General features: G+C 30.1%; 1 protein-coding gene across 7 annotated transcripts in view; it reads left to right on the top strand.

The window, feature by feature from the left end:
* Nucleotides 1-20037, top strand: part of LOC106685763 (brain tumor protein) — a 185808-nt gene that overhangs the window by 95115 nt on the left and 70656 nt on the right. The window contains exon 1 of one of the 7 annotated variants that reach the window (XM_014428664.3): nt 4944-5067. The exons of 5 other annotated variants lie outside the window; for them this stretch is intronic. The gene's annotated coding sequence lies outside the window, so the exon portion shown is untranslated. Of the gene's footprint in view, nt 1-4943; nt 5068-16394; nt 16423-20037 lie in introns of those variants that run through there. One more of the 7 variants, XM_067046784.1, reaches the window with a different exon arrangement.

Genomic DNA, 20037 nt, shown 5'->3' with positions numbered 1-20037 from the left:
ATATATGTTGTTTTTTTTTCTTGTTCTGTTACCTTTCAACTTGTTGTATATAGTATATACGTAAATTCACGTTATTTGAAACCAACGTATTTATTTTTTGTGTTATTTCATTTTAGTATGCTACCACGAAAATCTTAAAACTTAATTCTGCCTTAAAAGTTTGTGTTTGCCTTTTTTTTAAGATTTCTTGAATAAGTAGTTTAATTTTTCAAATAATTTTCAATATTATATACTTCTGATATTTCCCTTAAAACTTCCTCAAAATATTTTAGTATGGACAAACGCCGTCAGACAAAAAATTTAGTAATATTTGAATTTCATTCTTCTTTTACGATCATAACATCTTCCGAACATTTTAATTTTGAATAACAATAACATTTTTCTATCGCATACAGGATATATTATCCTTTCATACATAAAATAAAGTGTAACGATCAATAAATATATTTTTATTGCGTGATAAAATTTATCTTAGTCATGGATAAAGCTAATAAATCGGTGATAAGTAGCAATGACAGAATTAGTAGCTGATAACCATAACTATCTTAGAGGTTATAGGTTATCGAAAAGGGTCATGACAGTTATAAATGATTACTCATAAAAATTGTAGCGACCACAGATGAGCAGCAAGGCTGTGAATATTAGAAATAGTTTTTTCTCTTTATTAACGTGTTTTTTTTTCCTTCAACCCGAGCAACATCTGGTTCCGGTGAAGGTGGTAACGCTAGGCTTAAGTTGACCGTTAGCATAGAAAACATCTGGACATTGTTGAAGTTATTTCTCCAAGAATTGTCAGTTGTGATAGTTCTGTTCATAGAATAGTATATATTTCAGGCCGGTTTAATGAATAATCGATTGTCGTCCAGGTTCGATCAGCTATAATTTCGATTTCCAATTATTCCAGACAAAGCTGTTTATTTCAAAATATAATAACGATAATGGGATAGTTGGAAACCATTTTGCGTGTATCACAACTTTCTCTTACCTCCCGACTTTGACTTAAAATTAATCCTGATCTTTTCAACAGCAATTTCTTTCTCATTTACAACAGGAAAACTCCCCTTTAATATATTCCCATGTACAGGTTAAGTAAAAGTAAAAAGCTAGCTGTCGTAACCATGGAAACACGAAAACCTTAGACTACCTGAACGGTACGCATGCGCCCCCAGTTTGTTGTATTTAAATTTCTATTTGAGCTAAGTTTTTTTTCTATTACTACTTTTTATCACCTATTTCCAATGTAAATATTTCTTAAATCTTTAGCTTCGCCACTTTACATTATAGTCCACTCTTATTTCCGTTACTTTATATCTAACATCGAAAAATATTTTTTCCATGTTTTAGTACTACTTACAATCAGAGACAGATAATTATTTTAAATAAACAAAATAAAAGATACTTCAGAGGAAGATTTTTTTCAAAATTCTGCGTTTAATCGTGGTTAAAGTATTTAATCTAATCTAATAAAATTTAATCTAAAAGATCTTTTAATCATACCTTGTAGATTTAAAATAACATTGAATTGTATATTGATGTACCGAGTTTAATCAAAAGTGAAAATAAATATTTATTGTTTAGATTTTGTTTGACCTCTGTTCGACATGTTTGAATTGTATAATTGTTTCATATCATCACATCATGTCCTATTTATTAAATTGTATTTATATATTTTACAAATTCCTTTGAAGGTAGTCAATTTCACGCGTCAGTCAACGCGATATTGTCAATTTCATGATTTAATTTTCAATTCATGTTGTTGAAATAAAATATTGACTTTGCTCTGTATGTATTTAATGGTTATTATATATCAATCGATTTGTTTGTTTTTTTTGTGTAGAATAAGTATAAACGGCAGTTAATTTTATTAAATGAGTGTGTACAGAGTGTACAGAATACCACAAAAACCAGAAGTCGCTTCTCTTAAAGCAGACCAAAAACTTTCTGTTTATGAGAAATCATGATGGATTGGGTTTTAACGTCTTTTGAAAAACTCTGGAATATGAATTTACATGAAATACACTAAATATTATCTGGTCCACTTCGCAACCTCAGTCGATCCGAATTGTTTCAATAGTCTAACCCAGCACAAAAATTTCTGCCGAACGATGTTGCAGAATGCGGCAGATAAAAAGTATTTTTTATTTTTTTTGTGAAAATTCGTGTTTTCGGTTTTCTGAGGACTCCAAAAACCTAATCTGATTTGCTTTTTCTTAAAGAAAATTTTTTCAGTCTACTATATAGGGACCGGTTTTTGTGATGTTGAATATTTTTTAACTCAATTAATACGATTCATTGTATTTTTTTGTTATTCTTCATTTGAGAAAAAAAATTAATTGGTATATTTTTACCTCACTATAATAGCACAGTATTAAATTATTTTAGAACCGACCAACCTAGAAAGAGAAAAATGTTTTTTTTTATGAAGAAATTAAGTTTATATTGGATTTTAGACCCTTGATAAACTTCTGGACACAAATTTTTAGAACAAAGGTGGCATACAATAATATAAAAAATGTCTAAAATTATTTAAAATATTTTCGGCTTCTAGGGCGCATTGACAAGAACCCTTGGACACGTGTATAACATTTTTCAACCTATTATCACCAAAAAAAAGTTTTATTGAAATCAGATATTCCACGTGCTTAGCCTCCTCTTGTTAGCATAATTTAAATATGAAATATCAATTTAATTAGCATGGGTTGTGGAAATATTACATAGGATTATGATTCATATACACATGCATAAATGCATGTAATCAAAACAAGGGAGGTTTCGAAGTATAAAATATGTCCCCTTTTTTTCTCCCTTCATCCGTGATGTAGCCCTAATTAAACAGCTTAATTTGTTTAATCAGTCGGAAATAACGAGGTATCTAACGCCTTCATCGCTTAACACCCTAAAAATCGTTATTCATTACCAGATGAAATTTTAGGAATCTCTTAATTTGCACATTCCATAATTAACATTCAGGGAAAGCGGAAGGTGTTGTTATAATTTTTTTTTTGTTTCATCTGATACCTCGGGTGATTAATTTATCGCTTATGAAGTCCGTTCAATTTCATCAAATTGGTACTGTAATATTTTTCCGTTTCAATTTACCAATCCATTATCGCCGAAATGTCCTTCAAATTTTTAGAAAACTGCGAACGGGTTGTTTTAACGAAGGGTAACTAATTCTTGAAGTGGAGGTCACTATGATTCGGTGATACCCGGGCAAATCCATTCTTTACAGCTTAACTTGTCTCGAAATGTTTTCGAGGCTGGCTGGCTGTTTATTCTATTATAGCAAACGCTGCGGTCTAGTGCGTTGCTTAAAAAAAAAAAAAAATAAATAAATAATTAAAAAATCAAATGAATGAAACTACGTACATACAAATTATAAAGACTGTTTTAGAACTTTATTAGAACTGTGTTAATAATTCCAACACGCTACCAAAAAAAATTTTCCCACACACTATTTGTTCAAAATTAATTGTTTTAGCTCATATATATTGCTTTTGTCAGCTCTTTAGATGTAAGATATAAACAATTATGCGCCTTTGTTTCTTAATAATTTTAAACAATTTTAGCATTTATTAGATCAAAAATTATATATTATGTGTTGTGCATTTCCTTTGGTATACCTCTAAAAAAACTAAATAATATTTTCCAAACTCGAAATATTTAATAAAGCAGTTTTAGGGTGTTCCTTTTATCTCTTTCTCATTTGAAGTGGTTGGAAACAAAACCGCAAAACAATTTAAAAATTGAGTGCCCAAAAAAAAATATTTTAATCGAAATCAACGATACTTCTATCTGTGCAATTATATTCTGCTATATAAGTTAGGAGTTACTCCATTATTTTCCTATTCAGAATTCATTCATAGCATTAACTCAGACTTTATAAAAAAGTAGAATTACACCAGTTTGGCTTTAAAAGGTTCCTGCATAGCCAAAAGTAGTTGAGAAGAAACGTTTTAGTTATCATTGTTTTTGGCTATAGAAACTAAAAAAATATTCCAATGAAATAAAGTGTAGTTAAATGCAGGGAACATTTGTAATTTTACGTACTCTGTTACTATGTAATTCTCATAAATTCAAAAATAAGTATTTAAAACTGTGTTATAGCTACTATTGTTCATTACGGCTGCAAAACATGACCGCATGCATGAAGGAAAAAACAACTAATTAACATATTTGAAAGTAATTTAGTGTTTAATAATGAGTTGTCAAGAGAAATATTAATGGCTGAAGTAATTCTGATACAAATTTAGCTTTTCATTGTTGCTATGCTAAGTTGGAAATGTTTTTATGTTATTATGTTAATATATATATTAATTTGTAGTTCGGTTCACTATATTTCTTAGAACTATCTTAAAAAGTAGACACATTTATTTAATAAACACTCATATTACTATATTAAAGACAGATTCTGTTAAATAGGGTGGGACGGACGCCCGATTATTTATTTTATTAATTATATTTACAGCCTTTATTTTTATTTTTTTGTCAGAAATTGAAGTCATTCTGTTTTCACCATGGCCACAGTTTTGGCTTAACACGATCCTGCATCTGTGTCCCGACTCAAAGCGTTTCCATCAAGCAGAACATAGATTGATGCAATTCGAAGAATATACGACTGTAATACATAGTGAAGTTTCGAAGTTTAGTAACAATACATTCGTTTTTTACATGTTTCAGCGCTTGATTTTATTTGCTATTCTTTTTTTTTTTTTTCTTTTTTTTGTCACTTGAACGATGTTAATGATAAAGCAACTGGCGGGTGGCCATTGAATAGCTATGGCAATGTGTACAATTAATTTCACGGGAGGGCGTCGGGACGGCAGATGTAGGTAGGGCGACGGGACGGGCAGATGCCGTACGAACGACAGATGTTCCGCTCAACGGGGGCCAGTTGCTCCGGGTTTCCCGACGACTCAGTACATCGCCGCGACCTAGGCCAGTCGTCGCCTCTCTCACCTCTGGGTAAGTTCCCTTCTCCTCATCCGGAAAACATAGTGAGTGATATCTGTTTATTAGTCAGTTCTCGTTCAAGATAATCAACGGTGGATATGCTATCTAAACAAGGTAATATGAACATATAAATGAATTATTTTGATAGAAATAAATAATATAATTATTTTTTATTTTAAATACGTTCGGATGGATGTTGCTTGTGTTGAAACATTAGAGAAAATTATTTCATGGTCTATAATTGTTCAAAGCAATCTAATTCAGACTTTATTAGTTTTACATACTACAATATACAGAATAGATTAGTTAAAAATTAAACATTTTATTTTCAAGACTTCAACCATCAAATTTACTAGGTGTTGCAATGGGGTTGAATTCTTGTTTGAATTATAGCGGAGTACTCCCTCTGGAAACAGAGTGGGGTAAGCGACTGATTTTCTTATTTTTTCATTTTTTTTTTTTTTTTATTAAGTAACTGAAATTACTAAGTAAATTGTTACTTATTAAATAACTCAGCCAAAATTAAAAGAAATTTGATTTTAGTTATATATAGTCTGTAAAAATTAGGGCCACTGTGTTATGAATTTTTACAAATCAATTAACATTATTGTTGTTATTTAAATAACTATTAGTATAAAATTAAAATATTAATGGCATTTGGTTTATTATTTCTTATTGCATATTTTTAAATTTAACTCATACTCATATTTATTTACAATAAACTTATGTTTGGTTAATTTGTATATGTTAGACTTGTGGAGTACCTCATTCTTGCTACAGAAAGAGGTAAAGAAACAGTATTAAATTTTAAAAAGTTCTGCTTTTTTTATTTATTTTTTGTCATATATATATATATATATAAGAAATCGCCCAAAAGATTCTGATATTAAAATAGGCGAAACATATTTAATATTTAAGGACTGAGCTTTTTAAAATTATTACCTTTTCAAAACTTCTTAGTTTAAGATAAAGTATGAAATTCCAAGTATTAGTTGGACTTAATAAGTATAAGTTTTTAGACAAATTGCAACTCCTTAAATTTTAAATGTATGTATATTACATTCTTTACTACTTCATTTCCTATTTCTGTTTCTGTTTCTGTATTGCCTAAAATGTCCTCTACCTTCTGAAGATTGCACAGTAACCCAGGAAATTCTCAGAAAATATAATAGACTTTTACCCCGGGAATTACGCGATCGAACTTCACCAGTACCAAGAGGACGCGATCATTAATTTTAGTGATGACCCAATTCAAAATTTTGATATATTGTTTAAGTACAACATTTTTCTCATAATATATCCTGCCTATACTTTTAATAGATATGTTTGACCAATTTCTATCTGTTAACTTATATTTATTCATTATTAGCATAACTTATCCAGAAAACTTTGGCTCCAAATTTCAAGAATTTCTGATTTAGATACCGAGGAAACTATTTTTTAAATTTATAAGTACCAAATATGATTTCTTAGTTATCAATCAGAACTGATCTGCTTTAATTTACGATAAACAAATTTTTTTTATTTTTTTTTTTTATGATTTTTACTATAGAACAAAGAGAGAGTGGAATAGGGATACAATTCATGATCAAAGGGTAAAAAAAAGGACTTTTTCTCTTGAAACGGGGTATTAATGATATTTTATTAATTATTATTATTAAAACCTAGCTCTCAATGCTTTAATGTTTTTTCAATACATTTTACTGTTATAATTAAATATAAAAGAACAAAGAAGGAAGCGAATCAGGATGGAGTAAAAGCATCACGATTAAATAAATTATAATAATTTTTTTAAACATATTCTATTAGCTGAACCTGTGGTATACTTCTACTTTTTTTTCTTTTATATTTAAATTATAGCTTAAATATTAAATTTATTATGTATTAAAATGTATTGATAAAACATCGAGAGCTCAGTTTTCATAATTAAAAAATAAAATGTCTTCTTTGAAGTGAAAAAAAAGTTGTCCTTATTTTACCTTTTGGATCATGAGTAGTATCCCACCCCCCTCTTTATCTTTATCTCTTACCTTTTTCGGACTCAGTATCATTGGACGATCATATCTGGAAGCCGAGTAAAAAAAAGAGGGTGTTTTTAATTTTATCTCTATTATGTGCTGTATGACTTATCAATATTTTTTATTTAATGTGTTTTCTACTTTTATTTTTTCTTAATAACATAATAAATTACTCTTTAAGTGGTGTCATAAAGTTATTTAAACTGATAGAACTGTCCTTAATTCTTCCTTCTGAGGAAGTGATTAAAGTTTTATTAAAGATATTTGAATTAGAAGATAGTTTATATAAATTAAGAAATTAAATAGAATGGTGAAATTAAAGTTTCATTACGCTGAGACATCAATGTTGATTTAACCAAGTAATCTTTCTTTGTCCTATTATCTTTAAATGGTTTTTAAATTCCTTATGAAGTCCAATCCTCGACTATGAGGAAACATTTTTTTGTCCTAATAATGTTCTAAAATGAAGATGAAATTTTCAGAAATTAGTTTTGTACATGACCTTATTTAAATATTCGGGAATTCAATAACACTTTATTAATTATTGAATAATTAATTACAATATGACATTCATATGAAGTGTGAGAAAAACTAAAAATATTCAACACTTTCGTGTTTATTCATCAGCACTATCAAAGACTAGTACAAATAGTTTCTATATAGTAAGGTTTCCCTGTGTAATATCTCTTATATTTTCTAAAAACTCAAAACAGAAAAAAAAAATAATAAAATCAAGGAAACCTTTCTGTGTCCTCTAGTTCGGATGATAAAGTCTATTCGAAAATTTTATTCACGGGCATCTAACGTTCCGTATACATCGAAAGTACTGTCAACATATATTTCATAATGTCAGAGTATTTGTACTACTTGTTTAATTTTCAATCGGAATACTGCTTTAAAATATTGTACCATAGAATGAGGAAACGTCTTTCGGGCTCAGCATGAAATAACCAACTCCTTTTTATCATAAAATTTTATTCCGTTAATAATTGAAAGACCATTTTGCCATAAAGTATTTATATGCTCTCTTAAGATTCTCATTCCCGCCCCTTCCCCTCTCTAACACTCAGTTACCGAATTTACGGTGCAATCTCTATAACCGAACCATGTCTCAGGGGACTTAAGCAAAGCCAGGGGGAAGAGAGGAGAAAGTTTCAGAGTTAGTTCTGAAAAAAATAAATCGAAATAATTTTTTAAGATGATGTTTCGCCGGCATATTAGTTTAAAATTGAACTTGAACTATAAAATATTTCATTATACAAACAAATTAGGCAGTGCTAGAGGGAAGGCGCATAGCTCAACACTTCATTATATTTTAAAAGCTTTTTTATAAAAAAAAAAAAAAAAGATCTATTTTTCAATGAGTTTCCTTCATCAGTATTATCTAAGGCCTATCTAAGGCGTGACTTGAAAACTTCAAACTATCGTCTTGATAAAATTAAGGCATTGGAATCCTGAAGCACTAAACCTTGATGTTAGAAATTATTGTTAAACATTCTTTATGTCGTATATATATTACTGGGAATTCAGAACTCCTCTAATATTTTACCGAATTTCTCAACCAGAGATCTGGGGAGTATCCCCTGAATTACCCTATTGCTAAATTGACCTCTCCAAAATGCGTTCATGAGTTATTTTGAGTACATTAACCTCTTTAAATGATGTTTTACAACTATTTTCACAATTTAAAGTATTTTGTAGGTTTTCAAATTTTTCAACTGTTCTAAATTTACAAATTATTGGGAAGTATGACTCCTTTAACGATGTCCCCCTGCACAGTTAGTTGCATACGTTTTACGTACAGTTCTATTCTCGATTCAATTGGTAATGACATCGTTTGAGTCATTTACTTACAGTAATTAATAAACTTTTATTAGGACCTGTACGCCTTAATAGCGAAACCTGTTTGAGAATTAATTGCGAATCTTTCAAAAAGAACCCTTGGAACATTGAACTACGACAATCCCCGATCTGAGTATAACATCCATATCTTTTCACGGTTATTAATTATTATCTATTAATAAAGTTTAATACGTTATCAAACTCTAACCGGGTCAAGGCATTATGGCCCTAATTGCACGAAACATTGAAACATTGTTGGCAGTTCTATTAGAGTTAAGTAAGACACATTACTGAGTCTTGCCGTAACCCATGTTGTGAAAGCTGCGTTGATTTCCTCACTTAGTTTAGATTTATTTGAGAAGTAATAGCCATAAGATTATTGGTTAATGGTAAAGATATATATGTATATATAATATACATGTATACATTTTAGTACATTTCAATGAAGTTGTGATCTGCTTTTGAAATAGCTGAAATTCGCCTCCAGTTAAAAAAAATTTGTTACAGAAAATTCAAGTTCTTCAGCAAAAATACTCGTAATTACATATTACTCAATTTCATTTTTTGTTTATAAAAAATATTTAAAATAAAATATTACATATGGATGCAACAAATGAAATTCTGTAGGACCTTTTATGCTTGCTTTTGTCTACTATCACGTCTTGGATAAACGAATTGACGTATTACAAAAAACAATATAACACACTATACCTTTTTTCTAATCTTGAGTTAAATCTATATCAAGCCCTAAGAAATCTTGACTAAAATTGATGCTTGTTAGATTATTAAATATTAGATATTAGAAGTGAGTTATATTCAGCCCAACGGAGTGCTGAGAAAAAGATTGATTAGTAATGATTGATATAAAAAAAAAATAAATACAACTTTTGGTAATCCACTTACGATGAAGTTAGTTAAAACGAAGTTTATTTCTTATTGGGAATTTTATCTACTTTACGATGGTGTTATTGAAGGTTTACTACGTTGAATATTTTTTGGGTGATCGCTTTGAAGAAAAATACGAGATAAAACCAAAATAACAATTTCCTGGAAAATCAGATTATATGAACTCTTTTGTTTCCCTCATGAGTAGGCTGCTAAGACCTCTTTAAATAAATAAATAAATAAATATATAAATATATATATATACATATATATATATATTAGAGAGTGAGAGGGGGGGAGAAAGAGGGAGTGACTGAGAGGGAAAGTGATACACAAGGGAGCCGAGGTAGAGGGAGCCAAATAATTACGTTAAGTTGAGAATTATTAAGCGAGCCTGTTAAATAAGCTCACATGGGTTTCCAAAATTAATTATTTGAGCCCTGAAAGTAATTAGTGCAATTCGGTTTATAATTAAAACGTTTAGGACATTAAGTATATTATTTGCTAATTCATCTGCTTCTGACATTCATTGAAGATTAACCAGATTAATTTATCTATTTTTTGCTTAAAACTGTATTTTTTAATTTGTTATTGTATTTACTAATTAGAAATTCCATCATTTGTTATTAATCACTGTTAATTTGAGTTTATATTAGTTTAGTTTATAAATGTGATTTTTTTATTTTTATTTAAAAAGGTCAATTGTATATTAGTAACTTTAAAATTGTCATTTTTTAAGCCTCAACACGCCTGTTATTTTTAGTCACCGGGGAACGAGCTATTTCTCTAAAATGTTTTTCTATTTATTGATAAATATTACAATCTGCCACAACATTGTTGGGCAATAAGCAATAGTGATAACTGATTACATTCATACTAAAATAACATAACAAGAATAAAAATAAATAAATAAATGACAAAAAAATTACATAAAACATAAATAAAGTCTCTCTAAATATATACAAACAGAAGGATAAAGAAAATAAGCATAATCAAACTATGTACATGAAAAAATAAATAAATAAAATTATCACCAGTCACATTTACACTCTTATTTCTTTCAAATTAAAATCAAAGATTGTTGACAAAAATTGTGCGTGCAAAAATTTATTGATTCATTACCATCCCTAATCGTATCCTATTAAAAAAAAATTATGTTTTATTGGAAACATTTTTATTTGATATTGTCATAAGGAGCCAGTGGACGTACCAATAACGAAAGGTTTAATTCATTAATTTATTTTTTAAATCTCGCATTACCTTTTAGTGTTTTTCGCAATCTTCTGTTGGGCTGTTGGCAATCTTCTGTTCAACTTCTTCATTTAATAAGCTTCAATTTCGTACAGTTGAAAGGGCAGTTTCTTTCTTAGTATATCATGTTATAGTATATACAAATAAAAGTTGTTTCAATGTCGAATGAATCTTCATTATCTGATTATTGATCTAGCCATTAAGTAGGCTGCTGATCCGTGGAGTTGGTGAGGGGGAGTGGGAGTTTGATACCTTGGGGGAATTAGCCACATTGTGTGAACATCCCTTTCGGCGCCAGAACCTCGATCCATGCCATGTTGAGCAAACTGTCCAATAGTAGCTTAAGGTCATCCCTAAAATCCATCCCCCAGAATATCCGGCCTATTGCACTTGAATTTCTCTAGTTTCTTAGTGAAATTTGTTAAAATAAATCTTGTATTAATAAGGAGGTTCGATATAAATAGTACAGTGTAGAAAGAATTTTCCCAAGAAAAAAATCATATAAATTTTTTTGTGGGAGTGGTTAGCTATTTCGCAAGGCAATGGATTACTAACTCCAAGGACCTGGCCGGCCGTGGCAGAAAATTATTATCTGTTACCTGTAGCTGTTGAGTCAGCCCTGTGGGTTCGGGTCCACCTAGCCTCATAAAGTGGTTACCCTGTGTTAGGTATAAATCTGACCAAATCACCTCCTTGCACAACCGTTGGTCTAGTAACAGTACTTCCTTACAAAGTACGGCACTCCTGATCCTTTTTGCCTCCCCCTACACTCTTTTTGAACTTAAATATCTAAATAGCCGTGCACTGGCAAGGAGCTACTCAATTGTAGGAAATATTATCTTGGAATTTTTATCATCGAAAAATGAATAGTTTATAAGCCAAAGGTAATTTCTTAAAAATTATAGAATCGTCAAAAAAAAAAAAAAAAAAAATTATTCCATGAAAACACCCTTTTAATCTTTAATGGTTGGACCACGTTATCGAAGAATAGAATTTTATTGTTTCTGATAAGCCATTATTGCTTGATAAGGCTTTATCGTTATTGCTTCTGCTTTTCTGCTTAGATATTCCTTTCAATAACACCTCTGCATTCTCCATCCAATCTCGACCAAGTCCTTTTGAAGTTTTGGAGTGCTCTTGATGAGTCGGCTCGATCTCTAATCAATCTATCTCAATCCGTATCAATGACCTCTCTTAGAAAAAGAGTTCCCCTTCTCCTTTATCTAAAACCAATTGGAAACTCGACTGCTGTTCTCCCAAACAAGCGATCTGGAGTAGTATTCAGTAAAACAGAAGAAAAAGTAGACCCTATTTAATCAACAGTTGGCTTAACCTTTTCTATTTCCATAGAAATGTCTAAAATATAATTAAAAATCCACCAGGCGAATCGTCATTAAGATTTAAAATTGTATCATCTGCTGACCTTTCGAACGAACAAACCTTGAATAGATGTAATTGTACGAAAAATGTTTCGCCAATGCTCTCCTTGATTTGAATGCATTAATGAACTTGGGAGTATGGTCACGTCGTATGCAGATTGTGGTAATTGAAAAAGAGGTCGTTTCTGTATGCCTCACCTGCGTGTTTCCGAAGAGAAACCCTTTACGTGGCGTCTAGATTAAAATTGTAAAAAAAAAAGTTTGTTTTAATTTTTCCTTGCTTTCTGGTATATCTCCTATATTTACATACTGTACTAATATAACAATACCATATACCTAACTATTGGAATCTGATACTTGTACATTTTACTATTGATAAGAATGCGCTAAGTGTGATATTGGTATAATAAAAGATGATAAAAATTAACAATCTTTGTTTCTGAAGTGGCCTTGAACGGTTTTGGGTGCTGGTCATTACTCTGTATGCTTTATTTATCTCCTAGCTAGTTCCTGGTAATAATATTTTAAGAGTTGAGCGGGTCCATGGAGCGCTTTACGAACCAGCGTATGGCAAATCTTAATTATTCTCTGTCCCTATTTAGGAAAATTATTGTAGAAACTTATATGTGTTATGATATGTCGTAAAAACTTAACATAACAACATATAAGCTTAATAGCTTATATACCTCTGAACTAAAATTTGCAGACCCGATAAATTTTTTTCTGATTTCGACGAAATTGACGAGACTATGATATTTGTATCGTTTTGAGATTTCAATTTTTTTTTGTATCTTTCAGTTTATTGTAAATATGCTATATTTCTAGTTTTTAAACTTCTTCAATTATTTTTCAATAACATTCGAGAGTCATTTTAAAGTGAGAATTCTCTTTAGCTTTCCCAGTCTTGTATGGCCAAAATTTGAAACGAAATTTTATAATTTACAAAATTTTTATTTAGACGAAAAACCACGAGATACTTTTGAAAACTTTTTATTAGTTTTTCAGACCACACTAGTAAACGATAACCATGTAGATTATTTTAAAATATAGTTTTCAATATTTAAATATTAGTCTTATATATTATATAAGTTTTTTTCATCACTATGTAGACAACATTATCAGTTATGGAAAGATCTATTATCGGCTTCTTTTAAGTAGTATAAAAATGCAATCTGTTATTTCCAGTTTGGAGTGTTCCTCAGAAATTTTTTTCTTGTCCGTTTTGTATATTTAGACGTGGAGGCATGTTGTCATGCCTCGCCCAACATGGCGTTGTATTGTTTATCTCAGCTGGTGTAGAGAGCCTGTGTGAGTGTGTGTGTGCCAGCGAGGAAGTGGGTTCGGCTCTTCAATAATTCTTCACATAATACCCTCTACACACTCATCAGTGTTGCCATGCCGTCTACCTTCTGAATGAATAGTAAATGTTATCGTAACATGCAACATTACATTAAACCATTCGTTAGTTTTTAAAAAAATTACAAAATATTTACAATTTTTTACAAATTTACCATTTTAAGTATTCTATATATCCAGAAGGTTTAGCAGACCAGCTATCTCCCAGGTTTTTTCTACGATAATATATTTTCCTATTCATTATAAATTATATTGAGTGCGTATTTATTCAACTAATCTAACAAATTTCATAAACATTTGTTAAGATAACTATTATTAACATTTATCCATAATATATTTCAGAAATAAGCTATGTAAATAAATTTTAAAATACAACACAATAATGTTGTTAAAATACGATAATAATTAAAATCATAAAAATAAACTTTGTAAAATTGTTTTGATTAAAAATATTGATATTTCTTCCTAAATAATGTATTTCATAAAAATTTATGCCAAAATAACTTATAAATACTACATAAAATAATAATAATTAAAATTATAAAAACAAATTTATTGTTATAATAGTTTATGAAACAGTGATTTTTTTAAAACTAAACTCGGCTATTCTATTATATTTATTGATCATAATTACATAATGTTTTAGTTTTAAATTTTGTTATATATTTAAAAAATGTTGACGCACCCTATAATTAAAAGTTGAAGGGAGAGAATAAGAAACGTTACCCCCAAAACTTCTTATAAGAGAAAATATATTTATTAAGAACTATTGTGTTTTTAATTTTTTACATTAAGGCATAAGAGATTTAAGCATTTTATAAAAGTGGGAAGGTAAGATGTTATTTTTTTTCACAATTAATTATTTCAGTATTTTTAACTAAAAACATTAACTCGATTGTATTAATTAGTGAATTGAATGAAAGTGTAAACATTTGATAACAAAACATTATATTTTTAACAATTATTTTAAAGCAATAATGTTCTGGTCTGCAGTGTTTAGCTATTTCAGAATAATAAAATGATATGTTCTCAGTATTTTAGAAAACCTGCGGTTTTATTGAATTGGAAACTTTCTCTTATAATATTTTGTATTTCTTCCTCTTTCAATCTAACTGAATATCGCAATCCCCCTCCCTCCAAGTATAAGAGAAATATGAACTTTTTTTTGCTCTGGGGTTCGGGGGTTGATTTTAGCCCTAGAACAAATATTGAACAGCCCCACCAATGCTGAGTTAAAGTTTTAAACCCTCCTTAGGACTGTAATTGTATTTTTTTATTATATGATATTTCTTTGGGTTTTTTGCATCGTTTTTCAATATTCTCCATTGTTTCAATTTCGTCGAACTTCCTTTTTCTCAAATCTAAATCTGAAGTTTATATTTTTTGAATTTATTTTTCGACTAAGTTTTAATTTTTTTTTTAAATTTATATTTCAGTAATATTGTATTGCAGTCAGTTAAGAATTCTTTTTAGACTGTAGATGAAAAACAATGAAACTCCCTAAGACAAATATCTACTAAGTTAAAAAAAAAAAAATTGTTTTGACAACTTAGTACATTAGTACATTTTAACGTTTATTTTAATTATATGCACATATAAGAAATTGATTGTAAGGTGTTTAATAGAAACCGACTGAAATTGCATAAGTATACTAAGATATGAAAGTTGTTTAGAAACAGAGCCGACTAAAAAAGGATAATCAATCTAGTACAACTCTTGTTAAACATGAATTTTTTTTTTCCTAAATTTTTTTCCGTTATTATAATATCCGTTTTAAGACAATTGATCTTCATTTTGAAAAACAGATGGTTTTAATAGAGTTGTTATGATAAATATAACTTGTCATGAAGTTTAACTCTGTGGAGAATCAATTTAGTATAAGTGAGAGGTTTAATTTAAAGTAATTGTGAAGTAAAATGCTCTAAATTTATTTTTCCATCCCTAAAATGGTTTGCATACTATTTTGCAATGCAATAATTATAATTTTTCAGTTTAATAAATAATTTACAAAAATTGACGAATTAAAGAGGTTTTTAGATTTAAGTGATAATTGTTAAAATATGTCTTCCACCACTCACGTGTTGCTTTTTTATTTTATTTTTGGTATATTTAATTTTTATTGCACTTGTATTATCAGGTTATTTAATAATATTCTTAGAAAAAAATGTATCAGTTTTTTATGCTTGATGATATATAATTTATATAAATTTATATATTTCATAATATACCAGTGCAATATGGCATTCCATTCTTATGTGAGTTATTACCATGTGAGTAAACGAGGGAGATGAAAAAATGTTTGTATGTCTCTTTTCAGTGAGTGAAATAATTACGTGTTTTTGTTTACCATTTTTCTTAAATGATAAATATTTTAGTCGATATACTCGGTTGTCTCCCGATAAGAAATTAAGTTCACTAAGAAAGATTTGCTTAAAAGAGATCGCCTTCAACCAAGATTTATGCATCGCAAATTTGTTTACCATCTTTCTTAAATGAATAATTTTTCTTTAGGGCATATACATTTTAGTTGATATACTTTTTTTTTTTTTCTTAATAATTTATGTTCACTAAACAAACATGTTCGATTAAATAAGATCATTTTAATAGGAGGTCCAAACAAGAATTAAACATCACAAAAGTTTTTAAAAATATTTTTTATCTATCAATTTTTTTTTTTGTTTCAGGTATTTGTACTGCTGATCCACTATCAAATTTCAACTTAATTATAAAAATATATTGTAAGTAGTTTTTCTTATGAAAACGTAATTCACAAAAACAAAAAAGTAGTATAAAAAGTATATCATCAAGCAATAATTTAGTTACTCTGAAATTCAATTACGGAAAAAAGTGTACAAAAAATAATTCAAGATTTCCACAAAAATTAAAATATCTTTTTAACCCATCATTTCTTTTTCAAAGTTCAAATTAGGTTTTCGGAGTTTAATTAATTTGGAGAACCGCTGAGTGCAAAACCCGCCTAAGTTCTTTAGTTTTCATCAAAATTGATTATCATTAAACAAAAATAAATCATTATTTCATAAATTACCGCTTAAATAGCTGGATATGCTTGTGACTCTCAGTTGTTATAACAGGAAAAACCATTACTTCTTACCAAAATAGAACTTCCACTAAAGTTTTGAATCTTTCAAAACTCCAAGTTTGACGCTCACTACTTAAGCATTCAACGGCTCATATATTCTATTAATTGATATCCAATCATTTTATTTTGACGATACTACTGAGGATCGATGGAAAGAACAATCATTTGGTAAACGTACGGGTGACAGATAGTCTTCCCCCAGTTGAGTGGCTTCCATTGTGAAGAGGCAGGAGGCATGACTCATCCCCAGATGTGGTTTTGCAGGATCAATGCTTGCAGCTGTAACGTGGCAATGAGGCTCTCACATGACAGTAGCTCTTATCTTCAAGCTAGAGCAGGCAGGCCTTGTCGCAATTGGCCTGTCGCAACACAGGGATTGTCGAGAGAACTGTTATTGCGCTGTTCCTCGCCCTAGCTTCTATAGGAAGGTTGTGGCTGAAAACGGGAAGCCGAAATTGCAAGCTGTATTCTGACGACACTGTAGGAGCTATGCTCGTTTTCCCTTTCGGTATTGTAAAATTTTTAAAGGATACATCTTCGGGAACTGTTGCGGACTACATGGCCTTTGTAATTGTGGGAAACGTTCATTTGACTAAATCCGTGTATCGTTTCAATTGATCACAGTTATTCCTCCAGCCAACCCGGAACTGTGCATTTCTTTATTTAGTTAAGCAGCCATGAAATCAACGCACAAAAGATAATTTCGATCTGCTAAAGAAATGATTCGAAGAGGAAGAACTTACAGTTTAAATAAAAAATATATATATTTTACTGTTGATATAAAAAATAAATATAAGATGGAAATTCATTTGTAAAATCGTTTAATTTTTTTTTTATAGCTCAATTATTATTAGAATTTTACCATTTTCATGTTTCTCCTGTTAGACTGGTTATGTTAGTTGAATGAAGCAACTATCCCAGCCAGGTCCGGATGTGTTTTTTTGATCGGCCTCCAAGAAGCTCTCATCCCAGGAGGGCATGCCACATCCGCCCACTATCGATTATTTGAACCGGCTACGTCGGGGATAAAAAATTCAAACGCCTGCAATTTTTTTTTTCCTATTCCGAAAGCTTATTGCTTCAATGAAATGGTGGAGCACTAATTTAACTCGCCGTTTGGGGAATGATAAATGATGCCAACTTTCCGTCGACTGTTCACGATAGATGCCTTTGTTCATCAAACAATCCGTAGGATTCGTATATTGTTTCATGGAATATCTTTTGACGCGGTTTTATTTCGTTGCACTGAAGGAAAATAATTAGTTACAATTTAAACTAGTTTGTAATTAATTGACATTTCTTTCTCTCTTAAGGTCACTTTTTTCTTCTCCAATCGCCCCATGCCAAATGTAGATGAATTGCTTGAAGTGTAGACGATTTCAAGGGACCCACTGAAGACACTACACTCTATCCTCCCATTTTTTACTGGCATTGATTCATTGTAACACGTAAACACGTATTTTATAACATTTATAGCCTGTATTAATAAATTATTACCTTTCATCGATAGTTTAATGATGAAATAACAGGAAAAATAATTTGTGTTCACATTGCCGATGGGAAATCTACACTCAATTATTCTGTTTGTGATTTTAAAATACCATCATCAGTTTCTAACTTTCAGTTACTCGTTGTATAAACAAACCAGTAAATTACATTCGCTATTTAACGAAGGGAGATGGGTTGGAGTTCTCTATTTAGCGAATAACGAACAAACGACACTAGTGGCGAATTAGAAAACGAAACTAAAATAATATAGTTTTCGTTTGGAATTGCAGTTCATCCGTTTTGAACCAAGAACTGCTATTTTCAAACGTTCGACCTTTATACTTATACTGCATGAAGATCGTGAAAAATTGTACAGTTCATCGTACAGTTGGACTAATCATATTTTAAGATCACTGGAATTTTGTATCACTTCAGAAAATCAAGACAGTGATTGTTCCATTAACCGTTCGGTGTAATGTGGTTATGGATCTCTTCATCGGGGCCCCACGGAATGAAAACTCGATTCTACCTCTCTAGTTGGAGTAAGTTTGTTAACTATAGGATAACCAAAAAAAAAGAAAAGGTCGTCCGAATCCATCTGTCTTATTTTTATCCAATTTCTCAAGCCTATATTTTAATTTTAGTTTGTATGGGGATGACATCTTGTCTTTACTGGATGATGAAGCGTTTGATGTATTTTTTTTCCTGTTCATTGGCGCGGCAAAAAGGCTTTAAAGTTTAGCAATCTTTCTTGAGAGTAGGGGGAAGGAGGAGTCTTTGATTGGCGATATCGATTCGAGATGAGAGGAACCTCGTTGAAGTAGAAGATGCGGGCGTAACCATCCCAATTAAGATGATCACGAGCCAAGATCATCTCCGAAGGATACCTCACATTTTATTCCGATTGGATAACTATTCCGGAATATCAGTACCTTATCTATCACTTCCCTTTCGCATCAGATGTTTGTCTGTTATTGAATTATCAAACGGACCGTTACCTTCGTGTGCGGTTCCGGTCGGGAAATTAAGAAAAGCGTTGTGAAAACAAAACCCCTGATGAATACAAAAGGATTGAACGAGTAAAAAGGAGGGGAAAAAACGCCAGGGTGAAATGGAAATTCATATATTGAATTTAAAACACCCCAATCGCTGCTTCTCCATTTGTATTTTTTACGCTAGGAATGTGTGGTTTGAACATTTCGGTTCGCTCATGCTGGAAAAGGCTGGAGGGCGTTTCTGTTACGAGTCCTCCGATACAATCTGTGTATGTAAATTGTCATCAGCATATATTATTTATTTAAATGAAGCCATAAGGTAAAATTTGATAGGATTGGTAATGAAACTTCAAGTTCGATCTGTACGCAAAGGGTTATTTAATTTAATTTACATGTTTTTGTCAATTAGTTACTATTAAGAGGGTTTAAGTATTTTTTAATATATATTTTGTACTAATTAGATTGGCATTTTATAATAAAATAGATTTTTATATATATATTTACCGCTAGCTACATAGGAATTAACATATATTTCCTATTTTAACAATATATATTTCTCGATATTTTGATATCGTGTATTAAAATATAACATTTTAATAACATTTAAAAAATAACTAAAAAAGGAGGGGCGTGGTTATTATGTGAATATCGTGATTATAAAAACTTTTTTTTATTATTAGATTTATTTATTGATAGATATTACAATCTGCCACACAGTTGTGGGCAATAGGTAATATTGATAAATGATCACATACATACTAAAATAAAAA

This window comes from Halyomorpha halys, unplaced genomic scaffold (genome assembly GCF_000696795.3).
Source record: "Halyomorpha halys isolate HHAL.00 unplaced genomic scaffold, Hhal_1.1 Scaffold733.1, whole genome shotgun sequence".
NCBI lineage: Eukaryota > Metazoa > Arthropoda > Insecta > Hemiptera > Pentatomidae > Halyomorpha > Halyomorpha halys.
This window is presented reverse-complemented; position numbering and strand designations above follow the sequence as displayed.